Source organism: Dipodomys merriami, unplaced genomic scaffold, assembly GCF_024711535.1.
Source record: "Dipodomys merriami isolate MVZ:Mamm:240054 unplaced genomic scaffold, mDipMer1.0.p SCAF_1, whole genome shotgun sequence".
Classification (NCBI taxonomy): Eukaryota; Metazoa; Chordata; class Mammalia; order Rodentia; family Heteromyidae; genus Dipodomys; species Dipodomys merriami.
Window position 1 is genome coordinate 52,778,575 of NW_027202270.1, and position 25,338 is coordinate 52,803,912.

The following is a 25,338-nucleotide window of genomic DNA, read 5'->3' on the forward strand; positions in this document are numbered from 1 at the left end:
GACTTCATCAGTGGCTATCTTTCTACTTAAATTCTGTAATATTTATTTTTGAAAAGCAGAGCCAAATACTTCCAAATTCTAGTAAGATTAAAAATGAGTAGCATATTTTTAATGCTGGAAGAAAATATGATAATGTATGTATATATATTTTTTCAATAATGAACCTTAATCTTATAAATATGAAAATAATTGTAAATCAATCTTCAAAAAAGATTTGAGGCTGAAAATAGTTTCTGTGTTCACATTTCTTTCCTGTGTGGATACTTATAGGCAAGTGAAAAAGCAATTAGTTCAAATAACATTACAGAACATTAAAATGCATATAAAGTTCAAAGATTCAATTCTTAGCCAAAGCTATGAATATTCTGTAACTAGAGATTGGGGCTACAAATCTAACTACCGGTTTCCATATGTCAGGTCCAGCCATTCACTCAAATGTACCAAATAAAGAGACAAGAAGTGGTGAAAAGCAGAGAAAGGAGATTATCACAGTATGGGTATACCACAGGAAGCAACGTGTACACATCAGTTTATCAGCTTATCCATATTAGGTTTAAATAGAGAAAAAAATTGAAGCAAGTGTGAAAGGTATACATAGTTAACAGGCCCAAATCTGACAGACCCTTATCCCAGTTCAAGTTCTGCAAGGGCTTGCAGGACAGTGATCACCTCTATGATCACTTGAGTGAAGCAATGTGAGATGATTACTCCTACAACAGAGTGCAAACTCATCATTTTAGGTAATTGTCCTCATTTGGTTGGGTGGTCTGTCCTACCTTACTCTGCTGTTGCTTTGTATACGGATAGATAGTTTTAGCTATCATTGTAAAGAAAAGCTATCCATCTGTCCTCTTCTTGCTGGATATGAAGGTTTTTGCAAAGGAGAGACAGAGAGTAAAGAATACAGATACAAAATGAAGACAGAGAAGCAACAATTTTATGCTATTTTAATTAACTTATAGGCCTAAGTAAAGAGTCAGTGCTTTTCAACAACAGCAATTTTCAGGACTATTTCTGCTCTTGTTTAGTATTTTACTTATAATGTTAAGTTATATTATGAGGGAAATTACACAGCAGTGACTAGCAGAAGGATCTCCAAGTTTAACTTAAAATATATTTAGATCTTATCTCTGCCATTTATATTTATGCAACCTTGAAAAAAATCACTTTGTCTTTCTAAGCTACTTGGTTTAGCTATAAAGCAAAACTATTAGTGCTTACTTTATTCAGAAAGTGTTTTTTATAATTCATAAAACAAAAGGTTTTAAAAAGCTAAGTTGTATTTCAAGTTGAATCTATTCAACTCTCCTTGGAGCTTAAGAAGCTCATCAGAGCTCAGGGAGTTTAGGGAAGTAACCATCTTCACCTCTCAAATGCTGAAGAAGAAAGTGTTGAAAGCATAGGTGGCAAAGTTAGCATCTCTTGGAAAGAATACTGTCCTTCCAAACCTGGAAGACTGCCTGCTCTCCTGTAATTCCTTTCTGGCAGAAACTTTCTTCCTTCAAGGTAGAGCGGCAACCTGCCAAAATTACTACTGCCTCTGTGATTACACACTGTACATTCCCATTTACAGCTAAAAGGAGGTGTGAAGGGTAGGGGGACATAGGACATGGTGTGATTTTACCATAGAATGATCAAATATAGTGAAGGACAAAACTATAACAAGAGAGAAGGTAAGAAAAGATGAAGAGCAAGTGGAATATGAAAACACAAAACATTTTAAAATGATGAACAATACTGTATAGAAGAAAAATATATATAAAAAGCAGTATAAGTAAACAACTATAATGGGAAGAATAAAATCAACACAGCAAACACAGCATTGCATATTATACCTTTATCCCTTTTGCAGGATCAGACATGTATGGCCTCTTCATGGCTTGTTCCCTTATTGAGGTAATTATTGTGTTGCTGGCTTCCTTCCCACCACTTTGGCTTTCTTGCTGCAATTATTTCCTCTTACGGACTTTGTCTTTTTTCACTTCCTGAAATAGTCTTAATACTTGGCTAATCCCTCACCTCCTACAAATCTTCAGGAATAGTTTACCTCCTCAGTGGAGTATACATTTCATGTTATACCCTATCTTCTCTGAGTATGGTCCTCGTGCTCTTCTACTTTTATATGGCACTTCAACTCTACATAATTCATTATGCTTAGTGTTTAGTTTCTATTTTTTTCTCAAACAGTTTGTAAAGTTAATGAGTCAGAGAATTCTGAAATAGTGCTTGATAGTTTTTGGTAGTCTATAAACATTTATTAAGTAACTCTTTTGTATAAAGATGATGATTAAGTAAAGACATCCAGTATAGGCATAATATCCTACACCATTAAACACCTTGATAAAGGGGTGGAAATACAGCTAATGATAACAAAATTTGTAGCAACAGTACCAAAACTGTCTCAATTCATGTCTGTGGAATTGTAGAGAAATTATTTTTTCTTGTTTCTGCAAGGTTGGGGATATCTAGAGGAAGGAAAAACTGGCCTCCAAGTTAAAAGCTGACTGACTAGAGGGAGACTTTCTTGCCTAGTGCGACTCGCATTTCCAAATAGAACAGAGCCTAGAGCTACTGCTTTACATTCCAGAGGGTTTAAACCGGAGAGCTCAGCCTTCTTTTCTCTAGGAAGACTGTTTTCCACGATGTGATGTGGTCTCTCACCCTCTCTCAGGGGGCAAGACAAGAATTCTTCAGTGGTTCCTGTACAACTTCCCAGACCCTCATTTCCAGGGTTTCTTCTGTGAGCACAACTATTACCTTCTTTCCTGAAGTACTATTGCTCTTTCATGAAGAGAAAGGCAGCTATACTATGCTCATTATAGTAGTTTGCTTCTGCCCTAAAATGCAAATATTTGTTTCCTGGCAAAATAAAAATCTACACATGTTTACAGCTTACCACTTGATTTAGGAGACTTTCTACAGGGATTATATACAATAATATAACATGTAAAATGTTGAACACAGTATCAGTTCCATGGTTGACAATTATAAATATTAAGTCCCCTTTTCTCTCACTGAGCTAACCTTCACTGGATTGATGAAATAAAAAAAGGCATACACTTTTCTGTCCAGTTTCATTGTGTCCTGCTTCTCCCTATATTAACTCCTTTCTGTTGTAATACCTGCTTAAAGAACTAGGGAATCACGTCAATATTTCTAGATTAGAATTACCATCAATTTTTTTTCTACTACATTATATCCAAAATTGAAGTTTTCATCCTGATAGACCAGGAATTCAGGAAAAGAATGGTGTCATTGTTCTGATATAGTTTGACAAATATTAACTCCAGTCTGAATTACTTTCTAACATTATACAGTAAACAAAATTTATTTTCTAAGCATAAAGTTTTAGTTAGAAGAGGGAATACTTTCAAACAGATATATCTAAATTTGATCAAAATTTTCAGAAAGAGTTGACTTTATGTCACAATTTTTAAAAAGTAAGTTAAAAATATAAAACCAGCCTGGTATGGTTACTCATGCATGTAATCCCATCTACTCAGGAATGAAAGATTCCTGGGGTCATAGTTTAGGGATATCATGGGCTAAAAGTTAGTGAGATACCTACCTCAATAAATAATCTGAGCATACTAGTGTATGTCTGCAATGGCATCTACACAGGAAGCATAGACGGGAGGATCATGGTCTCTGAGTAGCATAAGAAAAAAATGAGAACCTGTCTGAAAAATAACTTAATTTTGAAAGGGCTAGAGACAGAGTGTGTATACCTAGCAATCTGGAGGCCCCAATTTCAATCTCTAATACCACACATGCGAAAAGGAGGAAATAATTTAGATATGAACACATTTTTAAAACACTACTAAGCATCAAATACTGCTATTAAAAAGCAGATAAATACAAGACCAGAATTTTTTCAGAATTTATCTGGCTTTAAAACCATCACTATAACTTAAGCTCAGAACTAAAAATGAGATTTTGTGCCCTCTTCAAGTAAACCTTTGAACAGTTAAGCAAAGCTTTTCCCTAAAGAGTATCTGTTAGAAGGCAAATTCTGGTCTTCAGAAGTTTACATAAAAGTCATAAGGAATTCTGAAAAAGTAAATGCATTTAGAATAAAGCTAGGGATTAGGGAAGATGTGAAGTACCAGAGAAACCTCAGAGTCATTTGTTGTTATTGTTGTTGTTGTTGTTGTTTGGGTTTTTTTCCAAATACAGATCAGATGTCAGCTAAAAAAAAACCAAGTTCTCTACAGGAAATATATCAAAAACAAAGGATAATGTTGATTTCTGAGCACAAATAGTATTAACAAATCCTGGATTGTTGAAGTTGTATGGATATTATCATGTTGAGCAGATTCAGAATTATTCTACATATTTTAACTATAAGTATCAGCAATAAAACTTTTTTAAATATTTAGACAGTACTAGAGCTTAAATTCAGTATTTGTGCCTGCTAGGTAGGCACTCTACCACTTGAGCCACACTCTCTACTCCTCTGAAATAATTCTTGATGTGTTGATGGTCATGCCATTTCAATATTTATAAAACATAATGATGAAAGAGATGCATTGAGTAATTATGATTAATAATGACTATGTATAAAATACTCTCTTTTATTTATCTGGCTTGAAGAGGGTTATACAATCTACTCTCTAAGAGAACACTTTGTTTATTCCACAGAATGAATATACTACAGCTGGTGCATAATTACTGAGTCACTATAGCCATTTAGATTAGTCAGTCTTGGGAAAAAGGTCAAATACATTCAAATAAATAAACATGTGATTTTTAATTCCATGGAGACTCTAACAGAATCAGAGAACACAAGAAGGTATCATTAATCACAATATACCAGAGTTATTAGTCCCATAGGAATTCTCTGAGGAGAGTGAGCAATACAGAAAATGAAAACGAGCCCAAGAAGGTATGAGTAAGGATGTGTATACAGGAACTAAGTATTACAGGATCCTGCACTGCTCAGTGTTGTGTTATTTGACTAGAAGAAAGTATAGCATTATATCAGTGATAGTCCCATTTATTTTCCCCTATAGTCATTATAAAACAAAATGTCTATTTCTTACTATGCTAGGTAAAAAAAAAATAGAATTCCAGAAAAGGCAATCCAAAGAGGCAATCTAAGATGCAAGTTTCAAAAGTATTTTTGCAGGTTTTCAGAAATACTGTCTTTGTAAGAAGTTTTATTGTTCGTCAAATAAAACACAGCAACTGAACTAACATTATACCTTAAGAGTATGTTTATAATAGCCAAACTATGCAACGGGTCCAGGTACCCATTAATTGATGAATCAATAAAGAAAATGCATCATATATATGTATGTATATATATGTACACACATACATATGCCACATCATATATACACATGCCACCTTATGTGTATATATACATGTTACAATATTATACATACATGCAATTATATATATACACACAAAAAATGAACTTTTACTAAGCCAATAAAGAAGAATAAAAATATATCATGTGTTGGACATTCTCATGTTTAGTGAAAAAAATCAATTCCATGAAAATAAATATTTCCAGTTTTCTCTCATTTGTAAAAGCTGGGGAGAAGAGAGAAGGTCATAAATGTGAAAGGGAAAATATTGAGGAAGCAGAAGGCAAGAGAAGAGGTGGAAACAGAAGCAGAATAAAAAGGTAATAGATAGAAGTGAACACAATCAAAGTAATACATATAAATATATACAGAAACATGATAATGAAATCTTTTTAGTAATATATGCTAATGAAAACAATTATTTTAAATCTAATACTCAATATTTCTTCAGTAAGTGAATGAATCATAATAATGTGGGTTTTTCTTAAATTTTTGAAAGAAGACATGAGGATTTTTAGTTTGTGTTAGTTGGAAATAGCTTAATGTTGGATGTTAATTATGCTTAGACAGTCTAGAGTTCTAAGCAATCAAAAAACTGGACAATAAGAAATGTTTATAATTGGGGCTGGGAAGGTGGCTCAGTGGTAGAGCGCTTGCCTTGCATGCATGAGGCCCTGGGTTCAATTCCTCAGCACCAAATAAGTAAAAAGAAAAAAGCCAGAAGTGGCGCTGTGGCTCAAGTGGTAGAATGCTAGCCTTGAGCTGAAGATCTGAGGGACAGTGCCGAGGCCCAGAGTTCAGGCCCCACGACCGGACCCAAAAAAAAACTGTTCATAATTTCTTGTACTTAAAAAAGATAATCATCCCAATATTAAAGATTCATGTCCAACAATAAAACCACTACCAATAATACAAATTGGAATGCAAATAAAAAGCATTACATGTTCCATTTGTAATTAAGCAAATGTTACTGTATCATACCTGACATTTAATGATGTAAAAATTCGTAAGAGTTTAAAATTTTAAAAATACAAGATCAGGAATAGCCTTAGAATGAAGTGAAAGTTCAATAAAGAATATATGTTTGAGTTAGCTTAACAATTAATGATTTTGGATCATAAGATGCACATTGGGCAATATACAAAAAGGAATTCAAGTGAGCAAAAACAGAAGAGAACTCTTTGTGAAGTCCATGTTTAAGCAGGAATGAAAACCAAGGTATACATTGTGTGTGTGTGTGCTGGTTCTGGGGCTTGAACTCAGGGCATAGGCACCGTCCCTGAGCTTTTGTGCTCAAGGCTAGCATTCTACCCTTGCTTGAGCAACAGCACCATTTTCAGCTTTTTGGTGATTAATTAGAGACATAAACTATCCTACACAGTCTGACTTCAAACCGTGATCCTCAGATCTCAGCCTCCTACATAGCTAAAATTAAATGTGTGAGCCATCAGTGCCTGACAAGGCATACATTTTAATAAGCACAAAGATTTGAGGAATAGATTAGATCAAATATCCTAAAATAATGTAGAAAATGAAAGAAAAAGAAAAGTAGAATTTACCTTCACACTTAATAGCATTCTAATTAAATTATGATTTCTAAAAACGTTAGTCACATTGAAGATGGGAAGGAATGGTAAGGGGAAACAAAGGAGGGGGCAACAATGCTTGATAAGAAATGCACTTATTACCTTGCTGATGTAACTATAACCCCTCTGTATGGTATTTTCACAATTAAAAAAAGAAAATAAGCAAATATGTAAAACTGTAAACTCTTTCCATATTTAATTTTGTATTATAGTTACATGAAAAAATGTATACACCTATAGAAAGGGCTCACACTGAGAATCATGGTATTTAAGGACTGAAGGGCTTACTTGGAAAAACTAGGGAGTTTGTTGAGAAGGAACATGAGTTTTCCATGAGAAAGCTTGGTAGAATTACACTATGAAATTGTAGGGATAAAACCATTAAAATATCTTAAACAAAAATAAAAGCCATTGGCATTATTATACAGGTATTTACAAATAAGAATCAGCTGACCTCCCAAATTAGAAACTGATTGTTAGGTGCAGAAGCCAGCTATCAGTACTTAGTAGCTGAGTCCTATTCAAATTGATCATCTAAAGAATTACTATCAATGTAGTATGGTTGCTATTTGAAACCAACAAATTTAGGGATAACTTGTTATGCAACAAGGATTAAGTAATAAAATTTATTGGGTAAAAAAAGAAAGAAATTACAAAAATGGAAGCATATAAAACAGAGTAGTGAAAGATACAGAAGAAAATGATTCTGATTAGAAAACAATTGGCAAACAACAGAGATGCTCTCTCATGACAAAGAGCTCAAAGAAAAACAATTGAACAGGAATGAAGAATCAACAAGGATTGATCCTATCTGATCAGCATGATAAGAATAACAAATTGTATACAATCACCTGAGTAAGGTTAGAAGCTGAGGGTACTAGAAAAGGCAAACAATGACAGAACTAGTGCTATTAATGCGATCTCTGTCCTGAACTAAGATGGCAGCATTGCCTCTGGGAGTAGAAGCACAATGTAATGGCAGAGATGTGTTCACAGTGCCAGTGTCCAGAGTTGCCAATGACAGCAATAGGGTGGTTGGCACTTGTGTATAGACCAACAACTTGTCTTTGCCAAACTGCATAAGATCCTAGAAACATCACTGGACACAAAACGATATTGGAAGCTCTGACATACTCACATCTGTTTTCAACAAAAGATTTTAGGACAGATAGGTCAGAAAAGTCTAGGAGAATCTTTCTCCAATTAACCTGAAAAAACACTGGACTGAAATGGTGGCTCAAGCACTAAAACGTCAAAATCCAAGCAACAGTGTGAGGCCCTACATTTAAGCCCCAGTAATTGCACATGTACACATACACAAAAGTTAGAAGAAATAAATAGAAATTCTCATATTATGCTAATAGGATTGCACAAAGGTACAATCATTCTAGATGAAGGTATAAAATTTGTAGTAACAGTTCACCTTTAGTTTTACAGGTTTATTAGTATCAATCAGTTGTTCAAGATGCTTTCATTTTGACCATGTCTATACATACCTACAGTGTACCATGACTAGGCTTACTCTTGTCATTCTTCCTCCTGTCCCTCTTCCCAATTCAATCTCAACAACATTCACGGTTCCATTTTCACACATGTACCTAAAGTGTTTTGACCATAGTCATCCTCCTTCTTTCTCAATTCACCCTCCCACTTCCTCTAGTACACACACACCCCCACCATAACTATACAATCCTGTCTTGCATTGTATTTTTGTGTATGCTAGCATTTTAACTTCAAAACATTTGATTGAGTAACTTTCCTGAGAATTTATACTAGAAAGATTACCAATATACACAGATGAATATGTAAGGTCTTTAGCAATTGAGTTTAAATAGGAAAAATGAAAAAGAAGCAAAATGTTCATTAATAAGGGACTGCTTAAAACAACAAGGAGAGGGCTGGGAAGTTGGCTCAGTGGTAGAGCGCTTGTCTCGCATGCATGAGGCCCTGGGTTCGAGTCCTCAGCACCACATAAGCAGAAAAAAAAGCCGGAAGTGGTGCTGTGGCTCAAGTGGTAGAGGGCTAGCCTTAAGCTGAAAAGCTGAGGGACAATGCTCAGGCGCAGAGTTCAGACCCCACGACTGCCCCCCGCCAAAACAACAACAACAAAAAACAAGGTGAACATGCCATGAAATGCTATGTAGCAACTGCAGTGGATGAGATCTGCATGATTAACATGGAAAGATGTCAGGGTTTTCAACTATAAAGAGATGAGTTCACAAGATAAAACAGGAGACATAATCCCATTTATACATAATCTAATTAGAACTATGTGTTTGTTGACAATACATAATTAAATCAATGTTATGGTCATAATATTAACTCTCTTGTTTTATTCAGAAGATTGGTAGTAATTGTTTTGGGTGATGGAATTTTATCATAATTACATTAGTTTCTTATAGTTCTTGGATTTTTTATAATTAAATTTATTTTAATAATTTTATAACAATTAAAAGTATTTTAACTTAAAAAAATCTAGAAACTTGAGGAGGTATCAGAAAAATCAGTGGATAAAACAGAACAAAATATCAAGGAAGACATCCTCTGAGAAGAGAGGAAACAAAGGGAAGAAGATGAAAGAGAGATCTGAAAATAAATTCATATTTATATTTTTAAAGCAATGGAGAATTCAAAAAGGCTCAGTACAGCTACCATGTGTCATAAGTATACAGTCTTTTAATAGATAGAATGCAGATTGAAAAGCTTAAGAGAAAATTAGTGAAATAGCATTAAGAGAAAATTAGTAACAATAGGAAAAATAAGTTATTCACATCCAAATAATGCTTCAAGTTTGTAACCTGAACTTTATTTTTATGATCGATATAATTATTGACTTCATTGTTGTTATAGTGTTGTTATCACGATAGAGTTGGATTAGTAGCTAAGCTACCAAAAATGCCTTTTTTCAGTATTGTCATCTAATTAAATGATGATAGTTTAATATTGTCACAAACAAATTGACTTATACAAAGGAAAAATAGGGATGATTTAAAATAATTTAGCCAAAAATTAGAACTACTTTTGCCAAGAAATCTGTGGCATAATTATTACAAGCGCACCTACAGTAATTTAGAAACAGTATGAAAATGATAAAAGTAAAGAACATTCATAATCTTTCCTACCCCCGAGACCAGACCAAAGCTTATTTTGTAAGCAGAAAATTTAAATTTTATGTTCTTCTCATCATGATTTCAAGCATATTGACTTCCTTCATTATCTCTCCACTAAAACTCACTAGATAGTAGAAAAGAAATAGAAGGGCAGGGAAAAGGTCTAAACTTTTCACCATGCTTCAAACAGTTCTGCAGTAAACTGTTTGAGGAAAATAGAAAGAAGAAAATGCATAAAATTTAAGAGCGAGGCTAAGGTGGTTAGGATAAAAGTCAAAGGGTACAAAATTTCATTTAAATAGCATAAATAAGTTCAAGAAAGCTGTTATAGACAGAACAACTCAGGTTTGGAAGTATAAACTGCGTTTAAGAGGAACACTAAAAACAAATGCTTCATCAAAACTACAGTGCAGAGTCTGAGGTACAAATCTCACTATGAAAACACAAGGCAACATAATAATGAGAAAATCCAAAAATGATAATGGCAATACCAGAAAAAGATTTAAAAACCTAGCTTATATAAAATGATCAATGACTTCATAGAGGATTCAAACAGATGAATGAAGTAAGGAAGGAAGTCAATTCAGGACTTGGGTAAGAAAAAAAAAAGAATGTAAGTGAGAAATTTACCAAGAAAAATGAGATTCTGGAAGAAAATAAGAAATGTTAAAAATGAAAATATAATAAAATTTTAGAAAATCATGGAAATCTCTACTAATATACTAGGTCTAGCAAAAGAAATAATATCAAGGATTGAAAATGAAGTCAAGGATGTATTACATTCAAACAGCAATAAAAATTACATGAACACAACTTTCAAGAATGCTGTAACATTATTTACAGCAAATCTAAGAATACATGGGGTAAAAGAAGCAACTGAATGCAGACTAAAAGCACAGAAAACCTACTCAATAAAGTTAGAGCAGCATATATCCCAAATTTAGAGAAAGATGTGAAAATCTACGTTTAGAAGACATGTAGAATCTAAAACTAACTAGAGAAGAAAGTCATTATTTCACAGTATAGACAAAATGCCAACAAAAGAATAGACTATTAAAAACTGTAAGAGAAAAATGCCAACTTAATTAAAAGTAAAACATCAAAATTACATCAGACCTTTCAGCATAAACCCTAAGAGCCAGGAAAACAGGGAATGATATATTTCAAGCCTAGAAAGTAATAACATCCAAACAAGATTACTATATGCAACATAGTTATACTTCAAAATCAATGGAGAAACAATACAAACACGAAGTAAAGCAATCTATAATCACTAAGCCAGGTTGTAAAAAATACTCCAATGATTATTACACACTATGAGAAAAAACTATAATCAAACCCAAGAGTTCAGAAAAGTATAAATTTTATGAGAGATATAAATGAAGATATAAGAACTGGAGGAGAAAAATCAAACATACTCAGCTCAGTAGAAAAGAAAACACCCAAAATGAAAAAGAAAGAGAAAAGAACAAGTGGAACTTAAATCAATAGAGAAAAACAATGAAAATAATTATAGGAATTGGCAAATACCTCTTGATAATAACCCTAAATGTAAAAATGTAAATGATCTTAACTCTCCTGTTAAAAGATGTCAACTGTCTCATAGATTCAAATACCCCTCCTCAGTTTTTAAGTACTAAGGACTGAACTCAGGGCTCTACCACTTAAGTCATGCTTCAAGGTCCTTTTTTATATTGGTTAGTTTTTAGGTAAGTTCTGTTTTCTACCCAGGCTGTAATAGGCTGCAATTCTCCTATACATGTTTCCCATGTCACTGAGGAAGACAAAGATATGCACAGCTGTTATGACTCTCTGATAGTCGTGATGACAGGAGCCCACATCCACACTCGACCATTACACTTGTACTTTTCAAACCACAATCTTCAATCTCCTCACACTGTATAACTAGGATTATAGTCTTGAGCCACAATATTCAGTGAAATAACTCCTTTTATCATAATGGAATAAAGTTAGAAATCAAGAACTAGAGAAACTATAAAAACTGTACAAATACACGGAAGTTGAACTTTATATTTTGAACTACCAACTATAAAACACTGAAAAAAACATATTGAAGACACTAGAAGACTGTTCATGTTCATGAATTGGTAGTATTAATATTGTGGAATTGTAGAAATGGACACACTACTAAAAGTGATCTATAGATCTAATGCCATCTTCATCAACATCCACCAAAATTCCTCACAGAACTATACAAATAATCCTATCATTCATAGAAAGAACACACACCCAGAGGAGGAAAGAGAGAGGGAGCAAGGGAGGGTGAGAATGAAGAGAGAAGAGGGAAATGAGAGAAAGAGAGAGAGAATAGCTAAAGCAATCCCGATCAAAATGAGCAATGCTGAAGGTTCACAACTTCTGGTTTCATGCTATATATACTACAGAGCCACAGTAATAAAAATTGTATGGTACTAACACACACACACACACACACACGCACACACACACACACACACACACACACACACACACACCACAGGAATAGACTAGAAGATCTGGAAATACACCCACTCAACTGCAGCCATATGATTTTCAGCAGTTTCCAAATACATTGCCAGAAAGAAGACAACATCTTTAACAAATAGTCCTGAGAAAACTGGATATCCACATATAAAAGATTGAAACTAGATCCTTATTATTCATGCCATTAAAGAATCAGTTCATTTGAATACTTATCTTAGGGTTCATTCCCCTAATATCACCTTATCTGACCTTTTCTACTTGACTCAGACATATACTAGTTATTGCAAATAAGGGAAACCATGGGACCTATGTTTCTTTGGGCCTGGCTTACTTCACTTAATATAACAAGATAAGTATTCAAATGTTTTTTTTTTCTTTCATGCAATTATTTCTAACATATTTATAAGATGATTTCTATGTTGCTTTGTATGTCCCTCCCCCATGGTATAACCCATGCTGTCACTGTATATGATGTTGGTATAATTTGTCCAGGGGAAGGGAAAAAACAAATTGCTTAAATAGGGATACAGGTGGACCCATTGCAACAATGATATGTAGAAGTCGTTATGTCGAAAAACGAACTTTACAAATTTGGTGGGGGGTGGAGGGAGTTCTGGGTGGGAGGAGGGGGAAGTAGTGGAAGGGATGGGAAGGGGAAACAAAGAGGAGGCAACAATGCTTGATAAGAAATGTACTTGGAAGAAGAAGAAGGAGGAGGAGGAGGAGGAGGAGGAGGAGGAGGAGGAGGAAGAGGAGGAAGAGGAGGAGGAGGAGGAGGAGGAAGAGGAGGAAGAGGAGGAAGAAGAAGAGGAGGAAGAGGAGGAAGAAGGAGTTAAAAAAAAAAAGAATCAGTTCAAAATAGATCCAATACCTTAATGTGAAACCTAAATCTTTGAAACTATTAGAACAAAACATAGGGGAAATTAAGATAAAAGAAGAGCAATGACTTTCTGAATATAAGGCATACAGTAAATCAGTAATTAATAGCAAGATCTGTCCAAAGGGATTGCATCAAAGTAAAAATACTTCTGTACAACAAAGAAAGCAATTATCAGAGGAAAAATGTATCTACAGAATGGGAGAAAATCTTTGCCAACCATTCAGAGGATTAATATCTAGAATGCATGTTTTAAAATCTCAAAATCCAACTAACCAACAATCCACCACCAAATTAGCCAGTAATGAGATGGTTCTCCAAAGAAGTACAAATGGCAAACAAATACATGAAGAATGTTCAACATCCTTAGCCATAGCAGAAATGAAAATTAGAACTACATTGAGATTGCATTTCATCCCAGTTGGAATCATCAAGGAAACAAAACAAACAAAAAACCCACTGGTAACAAGGATACTGGGTATTGTTGGTGAAAATGCAACTTAGATTAGCCACTGTGGAAATCACTACAAAGGTTCCCAGAAAACTAAAAATAGAATTATCCTACAGTCCAACTATATCATTCACATTATATACCCAAATGAATCAGTAAGCATGAAACATTGATATTTACAGTCTCAGATTTATTATGGCACTATTGACAATAACCAAGTGGTGAAATCAACTGAGGTTCTTATCAATGAATGAATGGGTAAAGAAAATATGTTATAAATGTACAATAGATTATTGTTCAGTGATAAAGAAATATAAAACTACGTCATTTGGAAGAAAATGGGTGGAACTGGACATCATAACGTTAACTGAAATAAGCCAAAGTAAGAAAGATAAATATCACATGGTTTCTGTCATATGCAGAATTTAAATTAAAATATAAAAGGCACGGCCATTCTAACTGGAGAGAAATGAAATCTCAATGTAGTTTTGATTTGTATTTCTCTTTATGGCCATTATCTTGGAAACAAACCTATAAGGATACAGTCAAAAGAGAACCCTACTACACTGTTGGTAGAAATGTAAACTTGTTCAACTACTCTAGAAAAAAGTAGGGATATTCCTCAAAAATGTAAACATAGAACTACTCTATAATACAGTAACTCCATTCCTGGGCATTTACCCAAAAGATTACAAACAAGGAAACAGTAAAGCTACAAACATAACCCTGAGTTCAAAGCTCAGTACTGCAAAAAAAGAAAACTAAAACAAAATTTAAAACTTAAAAATTAAAAGAAAAATTTGTGAGTACAAGGGGGACTACTTGGGAGGGACATATCCAGTAAGAGAAGGGATGGGGACAAAAAGGGTGATTGGGCAACTATGTTTATTGCAGCATTATTTACCATAGCTAAGATATGGAACCAACCCAGATGCCCCTCTGTAGATGAATGGATCAAGAAATTGTGGTATATATACACAATGGAATTCTATGCCTCCATCAGAAAGAATGACATTGCCCCATTTGTTAGGAAATGGAAAGGCTTGGAAAAAATTATATTAAGTGAAGTAAGCCAAGCCCAAAGAAACATAGGTCCCATGGTTTCCCTTATTTGCAATATCTAGTATATGTATGAGTCAAGCAGAAAAGGTCAGATAATGTGATGTGAGGAAAATGAACCCTTAGATATGTATTTTAATGGTTTTTTTCTTTCATGCATTTGTTTCTAACACATTTATAAGATTATTTCTTTGTTGCTTTGTATGTCCCTCTCCCACAGTATAACCCCTGCTTTCACTATATTTGCTGTCGGTATAATTTGTGGAGGAGATGGGGAAAACAAGTCGTTTAAGGATACAGGTGGACCCGTTGCAACTATGAGAAGTACAAGTTGTCATGTCAAAAACGAACTTTACAACTTTGGTGGGGGGGGGGGGTTGGGGGAAATTGGGGGGGGGAGGCTGGGAAGAGATGTGAAGGGTAAACAAAGGAGGAGGCTGCAATGCTTGATAAGAAATGTACGCATTATCCTGCCCATGTAATTGTAACCCCTCTGTACAGTATGTTCACAAAAAATTAAAAAAAGGGTGATTGGGGTTAATATGACCAATTACACTATATATCATAATAAAACCATTCTTTTATATAATTAATTTGTGCTAATAAAAATTTAAAAATAGCTTTACAGCTCCATTTTTCTCTCCAAAAGAGAGATCTATTGCACAGTGTGGTGAGTATGGTTAATTACATAATAAAGTATGGAAAAATGCAAAGCCAACTCACATTGTTTTCACTACAAAAAAAAAACCCTTATGAGGTAAAGCAAATATGATTTAGCAAAATTTAATTATTCTACGATGCTTTCCATTTCCTAACAAATGGGGCAATGTCATTCTTTCTGATGGAGGCATAGAATTCCATTGTATAAATATACCACTTTTTCTTGATCCATTCATCTACTGAGGGACATCTGGGTTGCTTCCGTATCTTAGCTATGGTAAATAATGCTGCAATAAACATAGTCGTGCTGGTAGCTTTAGTGTGGTCTTGTTTGTGATCATTTGAGTAAATGCCCAAAAGTGGGATTGCCGGATCATAGGGGAGCTCTATGTGGAGTCTTTTGAGGAACCTCCATACTGCTTTCCAAAGTGGTTGAACAAGTTTACAGTCCCACCAACAATGCAGGAAGGTTCCCTTCTGTCCACATCCCCTCCAGCATCTGTTGTTATTAGAGTTCTTGATTGTAGCCATTCTAACTGGGGTGAGGTGTTATCTCAATGTTGTTTTGATTTGCATTTCTTTTATGGCTAGAGAGGTTGAGCATTTCTTCATGTGTCTTTTGGCCATCCTTCTTGCCTCTTAAGAGAAATTTCTCTTTAAGTCTTTAGCCCACGTATCTATTGGGCAGTTGTTTCTTTGAAGATTTGTTTTGGGGGGATTTAATTTTTTAAGTTCCAGGTATATTTTAGATGTTGTAAGCCAGGCTCAAGGAAACATAGGTTCCATGGTTTCCCTTATTTGCAATAACTAGTATATGTCTGAGTCAAGTAGAAAAGGTCAGATAAGTTGATGTTAGGGGAATGAACCCTAAGATAAGTATTCAAATGTTTTCTTTGTTTTTTTTTCCTTTCATGCAATTGTTTCTATTATATTTATAAGATGATTTCTATGTTGCTTTGTATGTCCCTCCCTCACAGTATAACCCATACTTTCACTGTTTTTGTTGTAGGTATAATTTGTGGAGGGGAAGAAAAAAATCCTTTAACTAGGGATACAGGTGGACCCATTGCAACAATGAGATGTACAAGTAACTTGACAACTTTGGTGGGGGGTGTGGGAGGATCGGTAGGGGGAGGGGAGGAGTATGGGAAGGGATAGGAAGGGGAAATAAAGAGGATGCAACAATGCTTGATAAGAAATGTGCTCGTTATCTTGCCCATGGAATTGTAACTCCTCTGTATGGTATTCTCACAAATAAATAAATAAATAAATAAATAAATAAATAAATAAATAAATAAATAAATAAATAAAATAAGAAAAGAAAAGGTTACAGATTTTAAGCTTTTTTGAAAATAAAAGATTTTTTTTCAAATTCAAAAAAATTATCTACGATGCAAATATACTTCAAAACATCATGTTACCTACAGTACCTCATTTAATTTATAATGATTACTTCACAATGTCACCTTCAGAACACTACTCTTATGCTATTAACTTCTGTTATGAAATAATGAACACACTTAAGTCTCAGATGTTTGGAAACCTGGAAAACAAACTGTGGAAGGTAGTGCTAATAGAAACCTGTGTAGTAAAAATTAAGAGGCTTTGCTTATTTCTTATTTGTCTTCAAAGTATTAAATATTTTTCAAGAAAATATCTGAGGATTAAAAGAACAATTTCTTTATTGTAAAATTCTCTGTTCATATTTATAGGATTATATTTAATGTGATGAAAGGAATTCTTTTCATCTATTCTCTGAAATAATGAGTAATTAAAAATGTTACATAGATACACACACACACAAATATGCAATTCTCATTCACAAAGATTATGGCAAAGTTTACTTTAAAGAACAAATACCCCACATACTATGCTGTGCCTTTGAAGCAAGAGAACAGTGCTAAACAGAGCCTGGCATATATGGAAAGTGAATATCAGTGATAGGATCTTGTTCTAAATATGATTGGTTAAAAACTGACATCCTAAGTTAATGGTGTTAAATGTATGGCAATAGGACCCCCAAACTATCAAACTATGAATTCTCAGGATTTCTCTTTTTATTTTAATTTTTTATTGTGAAAATACCGTACAGAGGGTTTCGCAGGATTTCTTAAACACACTTAAACAAGAGACTATATGTCACTACACTCATACAAACACATGCCTCTGAGTATTTGCAAATGTAATAAACAAATCAGATATCAAAATTGTTTTTTATTTTTAAAATTTACACTATAATATTAGAACATAAATAACCTCCAAGTTATCTCTCATTGCAAACAAACAAAACACCAAGAATAAGTGTCATTATCAAAAGGACTGATGTGAATTATACATAAAATGTGAAAAATGAAGAAACATGGAACATGACAAGTAACTCAAATGAGAGATAATTTAGGAATAAAACTGAATTCAATTACTAAAGACTTCTGTTGTCTTATTTTTATTTGTACTGTATCCAAGAAAAAAATAAAATTGTTTATTATAAAAATGTGAATAGATGTTGAGGTTGGGAAGGTGGCTCAGTGGTAGAGTGCTTGCCTTGCATGCATGAGGTCCTGAGTTTGATTCCTCTGCACCACATAAGCAGAAAAAGGCAGAAGTGGCACTATGGTTCAAGTGGTAGAGTGCTAGCCTTGAACTGAAGAGGTCAGGGACAGCACCCAGTCCCAGAGGTCAGGCCCCATGACCAACAGAAAAACAAAAATGTGAATAGGTGTTAAAAATAATTCAATAGAAGACTGGAAGTCAGCTATTTTTCCCTTGAAATATGAAATATTAGACTTCTCAATTTTCATTTTCAAATATCCAGCATGCATGACAGGGAAAATATAAAGTCCCAAATGAATGCTGTGTAGTTATCTCCATTCGTTATCATTATCATGCTAATACACTTCAGTTTACATTAGCCCTTTATCAACAATACTGCATTGCACAAAAGTTAATCAACCAGGAATAGAAGAAAATGATCCTTTTTCTTTAAAAGAAGTGTCACTTTAGATGAGTAAAAAAAATAAGATAATCAATTTTGTCGTACATCAATGAAGAGAATTAAAGTTAACTATATATATATGGATATATATATATATATATATATATATAGCTATTTAGCTATATAACAAAACTAATGTCAGTAAGAAAGTGGCTTTTGTTTCTTTTTTTTTTTTTTTTTGCAGTCGTGGGTCTTGACCTTCAGCTTTTCAGATCAAGTGCTCTACCACCTGAGCCACAGAACCCCTTCCAGTTTTCTAGTGGTTAATTGGAGATAAGAGTCTCAAGAACTTTCCTGCCTGGACTGGCTTTGAACCATGATCCTCAGATCTCAGCCTCCTGAGTAGCTAGGATTACAGGCGTGAACCACTGGTGCCCAGCTATGGCTTTCTTATTCATGCAAATAATTCATAGGCCAATGGCCAGTCTTTCAAAATAATGCAAAAAAGTATGTGGAAACTATGCTATATGAGTATAAATTAAATATCAAATTATTAACTATCAGCTTTTTGCTTTGTAATAGAACTAATTTATAGAATCATTATGAGAAAGTCAGTAAAAAAAAAAAGCCTGTCTTCTTTATAAGTTTGAATCCCTGTAATACCATCTTCTACTCATGTGACTTGAGCAAGTCATTTAATAATCTGCCATTGAGTATCTTCATTTGTAAAATGGAGTTAATTATAGTAGATACCCCACTGAATGACCATAAAGATTCACTCATTCTCCACTTTCTGAATTATATCATGCAAGAGCTTAAACTTCACCTCTAGTCACATTTTATATATTCCACATAATCCCAGTGACTTAACCACACAAGAGTTACCATTCCCAGAAAATAAAAGACCTTTTCTTCTTTGCCGTCATATGCCTATTTATCCTTCAATGCCCATTCTATCTTGTGAATCCAATGTCAATTTCTTCCAGTAGAGGTTGTTTTATGCTCTACTGACAATTTTTATATACTTTATGTATGCATATATATGTATATATTCATTTCAATCTCACACCATACTGTCTACTTAAAAACCAATTAAATCTAGCACAAATAGCTTGTAAAAAATTGTGATTTCATTAAATTCATTAAATTATTATCTATAATAATCTATAATTGTTATCTATAATCTATAATGAATTCTTTGGCAGTTTTTGATTCTTAGTGATATTGTCTACTGCTATATCAAACATCATTTCACTGGTTATCAATAGCAAATTTTTTTATCTTTTATTAACCAATCAACCACTCAGGAAAGTACTTTGGTTGCAATTTCATTGTTATTTTTAATTCTGTAAGGATATCATACTAAGAAGATGTTCCAGTTTAAACTTTCTGATTTTTCTGATGGTTGCCTTCTGAGTAGGAAATACTGTAATAAATGGCCACAGTGGTTTTATATATATAGAGAGAGATTTAATTATAAATTATATATTCTGTTCCTTTTGCACAGCAATAAATTGATTATATAATAAATAGTATTTTACAACTAACTAGTGAAAATTTCTGCACTTACTGTGCCATAAAAATATAATATTCAAATTCTACTTCTCTTAGTAGATATGCACTAGTAATAAAAAATAAATTCTCATATTATAGTAAAGTATATGGCACTCAAATTCACTGGGATTTATAGCTTGCCTAGTTGTAGTGTGATCCAAGAAGGAATCTTACATATTCTTAATCACAGTCACCACTGTAATGAAAAGGCAACCACTGACAGAACATGAGTATGTTTAGCTTCCAGGAACACTTTAATAATGAACACTTAATAATTTCATATAACCGTTACATAATAAAATTATAACTATTATTTTACTTTTTCACCATAATTTTTAAATATAAAAATCATTCTTTGTTTAGAGAATGCAGAGAAGATGGCAGGCCCTATGTGGCCTTTAGGTCATATGTCACTGACCCTTGGCATATAATTTTTGAGGTAAAAGATGATAAAATAAAGGTCCAGCCACAATATTTTTCTTTTATTTTCTAAGGTATTTCTATTGCTTTGATTGCAAAATACTGCATCAGAATGATATAACCAATACTCATTAATTTATTTTTTTTAGTGGAAAATTTTGAAGTTACATTGTTTGGGGACAGAAAACCATTCTAGTTATCGTTAAAAACTCAAGAATGCATTAGGTAAAATGAGGACCATATAGGGGCACTACTACTGACAGAATTATATTGTGTGCTCACTTTGTGCTAGGTGCTTTACTATATATGAATATCAAATCAAAATGTGACTAAATTAGCTAGGTATGGTAGTATACAACTATAGTTTCAGCTACTCAAGAAGCTGAAGCAAGGGGATTGCTTTTGCTAATGAGTTTGAGACCAACTTGAACAATATAGCTAGATCAAAATCATCTTAAATAAAAGAAAATGCTACTAGGTTTATTTTATAAAGTATGTTTGTTTTAATAACTTGCCAACAGCAGCTTTAGACTGAGTTTCTTTTACTTCATAAGTGACATGGTAATAGTTTGACACTGTGTTTAGGAAAGTCACAGAATAATGGACTCTACTGTGATTCTTGACAACCGAAAAAGAAAGAGAAAAGCATTGTTTAAATAAAGTTTACTTTTTATATGCTTGATCCATTTCAAATGTGGATTTGTCTTATTTCTTTTTTACAACTCTCTGCTGGTAGCATCCCTATTCACCATCCTAAAGTAACCCAGTGCAAAAGTAACCCAGGAGTCCATCAAAAATTGAATAGCTAAGTAAAATGTGACATATAAAACAGAATCATTTTATTCTTCCAAAGGACAGAAATTCTAAGACATGCTACAATGTGGGCAAACCCTGAGGACATAGGAAGTGGAATAAACTAGTCACAAAAAGACTAATATTATATTATGCCAATTGGATTGTGCCAATTGGATGAAGTATCTGCAGCAGTGCAATTCATAGTAATAAAAGGCAGAAGAGTGGTTGTCAAAGATTGGGGGAAGAGGAAAAGGGATGTCATTTATGTACAGCTTCAGTTTTGCAAGATAAAAATATTCCTGAGAAAATGGAAAGACTTGGAAAAAATTATATTAAGTGAAGTAAGCCAGGCCCAAAGAAACATAGGTCCCATGGTTTCCTTTATTTACAGTAACAAGAATACATCTAGGATAATCTTACTAGACAAGGTCAAAACCTATGTAAATATGACCATATAAGATGATACTAAGAGAAATGAACCCCAAGATGAGGATACAAAAGGTTTTTGCTTTGTCACTGTCGTTTTTAATGTACTATGTGATTTTTTTTGTTTCATTTGTATGTTCTTCTCCTATGGTATAACCCCTGTTCTCACTGTATATGATTCTGGTGTCCATTTTTCTAATTTGGAGGGGGGAAGGGAAATAACAAAATGCTGAAACAAGAATACAAGCTGACCCAGTGTAACAATGATATGTACAAGACCTACTATATGAAAATGAGCTTTACAACTTAACGGGGAAAGGAGGGCGGAGCTGGGGAAGTGGGGAGGGAAGGGATGGTAGGGGAAAAGCAAAGGAGTGGGTAATAATGCTCGATAGCAAATGTACTCATTACCTTACTCATGTAACTGTAACTGCTCTGTACAGTATCTTTACAATAAAAAACATTTAAAAAGTTAGAGGGAAAGCTATAATTTAAATAAAAGGAAATTTGTAGATTAAAAAAATATTCCTGAAAGTGGCTGCATGACAGTGTGAATGGTTTTTGCATTATACATTTTTACAACCATAATTATATAAATCTTAAACTGCAATAAAGATAATCTGGTTGCTAGTAATGGACTAGAAATTTATTAGTGCTGTCAAAATTGCTAAACTGATAGCATTTCACATTGTGCAGCTGAGTTTTATTTCTTTTGTGATAATCTAGTTAATAGAACACACTATTTTTGATGCACATATTGTTTTTCATTAAGAAGTCATATTTCATTAATGTATGCTTATGCTGCAGAAGATACAAAATGCTCCTAACTAAAAAAAAAAAAAATAGTCATGGCTGGTTGCTGATGGCTCATGCCTGTAATCCTAACTACTCAAGAGACTGAGATCTGAACTTTGTGGTTTAAAGCCAGGCTGGGCAGGAAAGTCCATGAGACTCTTATCTCCAATTAACCAGCAGAAAACCAGAAGTGGCACTGTGGCTCAAAGTGAGTAAAAAAGCTTGTGAACTGCACCCAGGCCCTATGTTCAAGCCCCACAACCAACAAAACTAAAATAAAGTGCAGACATCTATTCTGACAGAAATTGGGCAGGATAAAAGAATAAAAAGGGAATTAAATAAAGAATAACTAAGAGGACACTTAGTTCCACATGGAACTGATTCTATTTATTCACAACCACCCTGGAGTTTCAGGCTTAGTATAATTTCACAGTTCCTATCTTCTTATTACCTAACCTAAATTACTAGAAAACAGACTATGGAATGCATTTTTTTTCTTTTCAGCATCCCCAAATACTTGACACCTCTTTTATAGTCATTCAACCAGTATTGTGAATTATTGTGCTGTTCTGTAGAATATTCATTTCTTCTAAATTCTTTTGGGTTCTATTTTGATAAAAAAGCGAGGGCACTAATATAGTCACAGAGCAATACCATAAATGTATACTGTGCCACTTCCCCAAGGACTGTATCTATTGCCACATTTTGATAGGCATAGGAAAAAGGAATCCACTTTCAGATCAAAGCTGAGGCCATGATAACCTGCTCTACAAAATATCCCACATTTGATACAGTAACTATGGCCACTTGGTGGAGCTTGAAGTCATCTATTATTATTCTGTAGCATTTGGCAAGTTTCTTTAGTGGTCAAATAGGTGCATACATTAGGTTTTAAAAGGTGGCACTAATCTCTACCGCTCCACCTCCAAAACAATCCTGACTTTTATGTGTTCACATAGTTTCAGAGCGAACAACACAGTATAATAGTTATTAACCTATAGCCTTAAGAAACAATCTGAAGAGCCCGTCAACTTCTAACTATGCCTATTATTACTATTCTTATGTGATGTGCTTCATCATTTCTTACTACATTTAGCTGGTTCTCTGGTTAGGGGCGTTTTCTCTGCCAATATTGTGTTCTTGTTTGTTTTCTATATGTAGTATGTCTTTAAGTATCTTCTATAATACTGGTTTGGTGGGGATAAATTATTTCAATTTTTCCTTGTTGTGGAAGGTTTTTATTTGTCCCTCAATTAAAAAGGTCCCTCAGTTATAAAGAAGAGTTTGTGTATACTATTTTTGGCTGGTAGTTGTTTGCCTTTAAGGTGTGGCATACTCCATTACAGGCTCTCCTTGCTCTTATAGTCTCTACTGAGAAATCTGCAGTTATTCTGATTGGTTTTCTTTTATAGGTAATTGTTCTTTTCTCCCTGACAGATTTAAGGATCCTTTCCTTGGTCTTTATTGATCCTGTGTGGATTAAAGTATGGCAATTGGATGTTCTGTTCTGGTCTGACCTGTTTGGGTTTTGAAAGGCTTCTTGTATCGGAATGGGCCTATCATTCTGGATGCTCAGGAAGTTCTCTGCTAATGTCCTCTGATTGAGTCAGGAAGCTCCAGTAAGGACAACCATGTTCATTGCAGCATTGTTACCATGGCCACAATAGGGAATTAACCCAGATGTCCTTCAGTGGATAAATGGATCAAGAAAATGTGGTATATATACATAATGTAGTTACATGCTTCAATCAGAAAGAATGGCATTGCCCCACTTAAAACGAAATGGAAAGATTTGGAAAAACTTATACTAAGCGAAGTAAGCCAGACCCAAAGAAACATAGGCTGCATGGTTTCCCTCATTTGTAGCAATTAGAATGAACCTATAAACCTACAAGTAAAAAGAAAAGTAATTACACCTGGACAAGATCGATTTAATCATTCATAGTCTAATCATTCACAAAGTGTGAACAGATATTCTAGAAGAGGATCTCAAGAGCTCAAAAGTTATGTGCAAATGATCATATAAAATGATCCTTACTGAAATGAACTCCAAGAAATGGAAGCAAGAGGTTTTTATTGTAGTATTTGTGTTTTCTTTTTCTTTTCTTTTCCTCTTTCCTTTTCTCTTTGGTTTATTCCCTTCTGTCACTGTTTTGATTTCTGTACCCTTTGTTTTGTACATAATTTTATCTGATTTAGGGAGGGAAAAAGGAAGCCCAGAAATGTTGGGACAAAGAGTGAACTAATTCAATAGTGAAACCCACCAGACACTATGTGGGAAATGAACTATACAACTTGGAGAGGAGGGAAGTTGGGAGAAGGTTGTGCTGTGATTTCAGGCATGAGCCAACAACACCTGGTTGTACAACTGCTTAAAGATAATAGAAAAATATATAATTTGAAAAAGAGAAAAAAAGAAAAAAACTGGGAGAGAATGAGGGAAGGGGGGACACTGTGCAAAAGGAAATGTACTCAGTACCATGCTTATGTAACTATAATCCCTTTGTACATCACCTTTACTATAAAATTTTTTTAAATAATCAATAAAAATATTCCATAGGACATACCTTTTACTACTATGTGTTTTAAAGATGTTATCCTTTACTTACCTAAGTCCCTTTCAAATTTAAGTTGGCTTTCTATATTTTATGTATCCCTACATATATATTAAAAGGCAAGTAGAAGAAAGAATTTAGGGTATTAAGGCACTTTACCTTTTGTAGTCTCATACTTTAGATTAACATGGGAGAACAAGAATAAAAGCTACAGCCTGAACAGTTTTGCTTTACTCAGCACCCTGAGGTTGACTAATTATAAGGATTCAATATCCTTCACTAAGTTTTACCACACAAAGCAGAAGAAGGCTAGAAAGAACAT

General features: G+C 33.9%; 1 protein-coding gene across 12 annotated transcripts in view; it reads right to left on the reverse strand.

Moving 5' to 3' along the window:
- Slc4a10 (solute carrier family 4 member 10) overlaps nucleotides 1-25,338 on the reverse strand; it is a 446,328-nt gene that overhangs the window by 143,649 nt on the left and 277,341 nt on the right. The gene's annotated exons all lie outside the window — the stretch shown is intronic.